The following is a 7,161-nucleotide window of genomic DNA, read 5'->3' as shown; positions in this document are numbered from 1 at the left end:
TTCTTGTGCCATAATTTGCACCTAGTTTGGCACCTCCCTTTGCACCCATTTTTTCTTCTAAGTTCGCATCCACGATTGCATTCTCATATACATCTAGGTTTTCATCGAATTTTACATCTATTTTTGCATCCCATTTTTAATCCACTTTTGCGTCAAGATTTGCATAAGATTTTGTGTCTCATATTGCATTTACTTTTGCATCAACTTTTGCATCCTATTTTACATCCATTGTTGCACCCATGTTTACGTCCACTTTTGCATCTCGTTTTGCATCTTATTTTGCATCTTCATTTGCTTCTTTTTTTGCATCTATCATTACATCCACTTTTGTTGTGACACAATTTGTGCCATGTTTTGTACTTACTGTTGTACCCATGTTTTCTTCCAATTTTGCATCCATCTTCGCATCCTCTTTTACATCAAATATTGCGTCTATTTATGCATCCATTTTTGTGTTGGGTTTTGCGTCTCATTTTGTATCTTCTTTTGCATCTACTTCCATTGCATTAAATTTTGTTTCTCCTGTTGCACCCATGTTTGCATCCACTTTTACATCCCTTATTGCATCTTGTCTTGCATCTTTTTTTGTGTTTGATATTACATCCACTTTTGATCCATCTAATTTTGTGTCCACTATTGCACCCATGTTTGGTCCATGTTTACATCCATTTTTTAATCCAAGTTTTCCTCGTTTTTGCATCCAAGTTTGTGTCCTTTTTCACGTTCGTTGTTGTATCGACATTTGTTTCACCACAATTCATGCTAAGTTTTATGCCTACCATTGCACCCATGTTTTCTTCCACTTTTTCATCCATGTTTGCATCCTATTTTGTGTCGAAGATTGCATCAACTATTGCATCTACTTTTTCATCCACTTTGGTGTCAATTTTTCTATCTTGTTTTGCATCTACTTATGTTGTGTCCACTCTTCATCCAATTTTACGTCTATTTTTGCCCCCATTTTTTTTGTTCACTTTTGCATCAATTATCCAACACTCGTCATATTTTTTGCATTGATGGTATTTCTTATGACATTGACAATTATGAACAATTGATGACAATGTCAATCATTTTGACGATGATGATAATGAAGATGATGATGATGACATGAATTGTGATTATTATGATAATGAAAATTATGATAAAGATATGGGGTTTACAATGACAATGATGATGAAGATGGTAAAAACCTTGGCCAATCTTCCCAATTTTTAAATTTTGTCATCGTCATAATCATAATCATTATATTTGGCATCGTCTTCCAAGTCATCATCATTTGATCATCATTATCATTATTTTCATCTTGGTCATCAACAACAACAACAATAATGGTATGAATGATGATTATGATGTTCATGATGAAGATGAAAACAATGATGATAGAAATTACATTAATTATGATGATGGGGATGATGAAAATTATAATGACGATGATAATGGTAGTGATGATGATGATCATCGATCATCTCTCAAAAATAAATTTGTTATTTATATTGCATATACATGTGTCCCAACAACCCTTTTCGAGCACTCATACCATTTTTTAGGTTGATGATATTTCTCACAACACCTATAATTATGAACAATTTACGACAATGTCCATAATCATGATGAAGATGATGAGGACATGAATGATGATTATGACAATAATGTAATGATGACAATAGTGATGATGATGATGGTGGTGATGATGATGATAATGAAGATGATGACACTCCCTCTAAACTAGGGAGGTACTCATAATGAGACAAAAAAGTACTCTCAAGTTGAAATATTCATATAAGAAGGGATCTGGATTGATAAGCGTCAACGATGATTTACATCATCATAGCCAGCATTGTCAAAATAGCAAGGCCTTTACTAACAAGTTCTATCTCTCCATTAGATCATAGCATAATGTTGGGAGGCATAAATTTGGACACTGCTGCCTCTCTAGGCACTTACCCCACTAGGACGTTCACCAGGTATGTCCTCACATGATCATTTCCTAATCCATTGTCATAATATTTGACACTAGGAAATGTTGATCCTAATGACTATTCTTATCTTAGATTAATGTACTTGACTTATGGCGGTTAGTCCTAGTCAAAGTACAAATTCTCAAAGAATATTGGTCCCAGATGTTTATCTAATCCACCATTCTCCCTACTGGTGTCTTTACTAGGCTTATGACTATTAGTCCTAGCCATAGTACATGACACATGGATAATATGGTGTCCACCCTCACTCCCTCTCAACCAGGGAAGAGACATCCACAAGCATAAGCTTTTCTCAAGAATACCCGTCATTTTCATAAAGAATAACATCATTAATTTGTTTTCATCGCATGACGCCTTCATGATTAAGAATTCATATATTTGTGGCAAAATATTTCCCCTTTTGTCATTTGTGATGAAATAAAATAAAAAATTGAAAGCCAAAATCATTAAAGATACACCATAATGATTTATCTATGTCTAAACTCTAAGGTTGAAGTGAAAATTCATGTAAATGTTATATCTATGAGTTGTGCCAAACTTATGAAAACCTTATTCCCTAAGTCCTATATATAAGGAAAAAAAAATAAAGAAAAATAAGGCCCAATGAATGGTAACTCATGTATTCACTCCCTCTTTGGAAAACATATGAATATATACACTCCTAGTCACACTTGATCACATGTTAGTGATGGTTAAATAATGAAGTCCTTTTCCCCTTGCATTTTCACTTCATCATTTAAGCACCTAATTGAGAATCTAGGGAATATTTTTTTCCTAAGGGTTTCATGTCTACTCTTGGTTTTCTTATGTCATACTATGGTAAATTTATGCTATGGAGTGAAATACTTAAGTTTGTGGAGTTATTAAAATAGTGTATTAAGTTAGTCACCACACACACATGTATTAAATCTCGTTGATCCACATGTGTGGGTTGGAGACTCATTGCTTAACAACTTTAATGGAGACTACTTTAGGGCTTTGATGGTATAGCTTACAAAATCTCTTGGTAATCATTGTGATTCATCCTTTCTTTTCCTCAAGACACTTGATAAGATTGAAGTCACTCCCAATAATCCATGGATATGGGGAGTATAAATTACTTGTGCTGGAAATAGAATTGAGAAATAGAGGTTTTCCATTTGCGATATCGGAGTCATAAACATTGGATACATGGTAGTAGTCCTTGATGTCTTGATCATTCCAAATAATACCCATTCCACCCAATTATCTTTAAGCATCAATCACTACTACTTGGAAATTCCTCCCCCATTTGCTAATTATATGAGGTAGAATATCACTTAATATTTTTGTTTCTTATATCAACATTATTGATGGGTGCTTTGCGTACTATTTTTATTTTAGGAGTGTTTGTTCTCTTTTACTATTGAGGCCCCTCATGTTCCATGAGACTATTTTCATGGAGAATTTACACAGAAAGGAAGTATAATGTGACTAAGAAAAACATGTTTCAAGATTTAAGTTCTTGGACAATGCCACTTCATGACTCCTATATTTCCTTAACCTGGGACTGAATGGTGAACTTGATGGTCTTAAGGGAAATTAACCAATGAAAATCTAAAAAAGAGATGACTTTTGACTTTATCACATACAAGTTAATAAACTAAGAAAATATCCATAAGAATTTCAACAATCAATGAATCATTAAAAGAAATATCCAAAACAATTTCATCAAGCAATGAATCATTACATTATAAAATACAATCTATAAACCTTTTGGGAACTTTTTGCTAAACCATGCTCAAAACCAACATATTTAATATTAATATTTAACAATAATATGGAAAATAACACATTTTCATAAATTAAATAACATGTTATCAAGCATAAGAAATGTCACTAACAGAAAACCAAAAAGCATGCAACTAATGGGAGTGACCACTCAAGGCCACCATAAGACAATTAATCTATTAAGACCAAGATTAATGGGAACAAAGATATACAAAGGACAAAGGAAAACTTATTTTAACTTTATTGTTTTATCAGGTGCAATTTGAACATCTCAAGATATGGTGAAGAGCAGAATTAATTTTATTGCATTAAGAAATCCAGCACATTCTATAACTTAGAAAGGAAGAGATGTATAATATCCATCTCAGCGACACAACACATGGCATTAAGTTACTTTTTCATATATAATTTAAACTTTTATCATAAACTCACAAATTTAGCATGATTGGAATGTTTAAAATCCATTTTTATAAAAACAAAATATATTTTTTTGTATAAAAAAATACCAAAAACTAAATATATTTTTTTAGAAAAAAAAATATTAAAACTAAATATATATTAAAAAAAACTAAAACATAAGAATATTTTTATTTTTATTTTTAATTTAAAATAATTTTTAGAATTTTTTTTAAACAGTTCCCTCCATTCTAAGAAGCAAAAATAATAATAGAAATAAGGATGGACCAAAAATCTTCCTTTACCTAGTAAGTATTTCCCACCATTCATTCTACTCACTCGAGTTATTTCATAAAACAAATATAAGTGTTATTTCACACTCTTTTCGCAAAGCCTATTGAGCTTTGCCTATGATATATCTATTACTTGATGGAGTCCTTGATATATTAATCAAGTTTTGATTCCTTGGATATTAATTACAGCAAATAAATCATGAGTACTCTTAATTCCAAGTTCAATGCCTTTGATGGTGGACACGAGGCAAGAGAGGGGTTGCTATCATGGTCATAACTCCAAGTTCATTGTCTCTAATGGTGGACGAGGAAAGGTAGCGGGTTGCGGTTATGGTCGTGGTCGTGGACATGGAGTTTTCTCTTTTACTTTATATTTAGGGAGTTCAAAGCAATATGAATGGAATCATTGTCGTCACTAGGTATACTAGATTAAGTGTGATAATGGATAAAATGAAGTAGTTATTTGTGATCATTTGTTCTTGAACGGACATTAGGATCCATTTTATCATAGATAAAAGTGCATGCATTAAAAAAATCTCCATATTTCATGTGACATTCATATTGTATGCGACTTATTTGTCATTAAAAGCAATTTATTTTTTCATGTGACATTCTTTTTTTGTTAAAATTTCTTCTATTTCCAATCTGAATTACAATTGTAATTTGAAATAAAGTTTCTAGTAACTCTTAATTTACCAATCATGCATGGACATCATAAGAAACATTCACAATATAATATGAAGGAAAAATGGGTACCTACTTCATATGCATTAAAAATTCTTCTACTGCTTAATGTGAATTACAAGTGTAATCTTAGTTGGATCTCCAATATATCTTAAACCATATTTTCATTTTATTTTTTAGTACTATTAAATGTTATTATGTCCTACCTCATTTTATTATGTTATTAAATGTTATTATGTCCTACCTAATGACCACAAAGATGATGATATAGACTATGTTTAGATTACATCATATATCAAATACGTTGATGATAAGGATGGAGATGACGTTTGTGATGATTATGTGGATGATATTATCAATATGGTTAGGATGATGATCATGGAAATGATCATGAGGATGATCTTGACTATGATTTTCATGGTGCTAGCTAGCCATGTGTTATTTTTTATATTTAGTTGGGATGTCTTAATATGGTAATCATACATTTGAATTTTAGTTGATTCGAATAATAATGAAGATACTATTGGTAATATCTTGTTACCTTTTGAATATGTTGAAAATTGTTTACAATTTTTTTATGAAGAATTATTGTGTATGATGATATTCCTATTTTTTTATGGATGTTGTGAATTTACCTTAGAATAATGATATCAATGAAACATTTCTATTTTGTAATCATACATTGACTTTTAGTTGATTTGATTAAATATGGTGATAAAATTATTATTTTATCTTGTTATTTTATGTATATATTGAAAATTATCAACATTATTTCGATGGAGAATTATTATGTATGATGATATTACTATATTTTGATGGATTTTGTGAATTTACCTTAGATTAATGGTGTTCACAAAATATTTCAATATGATAATTACACATTTCAATCTTAGTTGATTTTATTAAAGATGATGAGGATATTATTAGTATTATCTTGTTACTTTATATATGTGTTGAAAATTGTCAATGCTTTTTTATGGAGAATCATTATGTATGATGATATTACTATTTTTGGATGTAATGTTGTGAATTTAACTTGGAATAGTGATATATGTGATAAGTGTTGATTTAGTAGTCGTATATGTATATTGAAAATTGTCAATTCTTTTTTAATGGAGAATTGTTATATATGAGGATAGTGCTATATTTTTTATGAATGTTGTCAATTACACTTAAATTTGTTTAGAAATATTAAGTTATCAATTTGAATTGTGATATCTTCTTAAATGTGTTATACATGAAAATACTTCCTCATCATCTTGGAGGAGAATACTATGTTGTTGGTTGAAATACGCCTTTCTCCTAGACTATATAAGATTATAATACAAGTTATGTACCATGAGGATCACGTTATCCTAGTCTATAACAAGTTGTCCCCTTCATATAACTTTTGTTACCAAAATTATCACTCAATCACAAAGAAAAAAGCTCGAATTAACTAGAATTTGACACTCTTGTTCACTTTTGGAAACTCATATGGTGGAATGTGATCTCTTTATCCTAATCTTTAGATTTTTCCTAAAAATGAAAAGCATACAAAAGCGGGAAAGAGCCATAAAGCATGGGGAATATTTTTCCTAAGCACAAAAGCATCTAAAAAGTGGAAAAGGCCATTTTTATATGAGGAAAAATTATTCACCCAAAAGCTTTTTCCCAAATTGAACTAATGAGGAATTTGGGAAATCTTCATAGACTTCACTTTCCTATATATTGGAGGCTTGGCCATTGAGAAAAGGATGGGAATTATGTATTGTAACATTGATGAGATATATCTTGAGAGGAAGAGTTTTGGAGCTAGGAGTTGGGGAGGTGCTACTACAACTGCATTTGATGGTTGTAACTTTCCTCCAACTCCATTATTAATAGATCGATTTTTCTTCCTTCCATATGCATTATTCATTATTTACTTATTCTATTTAAATAATGAATGTATTGGATTTTGGCTTATAATTATTTAATCAGTAATATTTATATGTTTCTGATAGTTTAGATTATCAAGATATAATGATGTGAAGGTTGCTTTGTTCTCTCTCTATGTATAGGATTGAGATTTGGAGCAC

Source organism: Pinus tabuliformis, chromosome 2_2 (genome assembly GCF_031772625.1).
Source record: "Pinus tabuliformis cultivar Carrire ecotype Pingquan chromosome 2_2, CPIR1, whole genome shotgun sequence".
NCBI classification, from domain to species: domain Eukaryota; kingdom Viridiplantae; phylum Streptophyta; class Pinopsida; order Pinales; family Pinaceae; genus Pinus; species Pinus tabuliformis.
Note: the sequence above shows the minus strand (reverse complement) of the source record.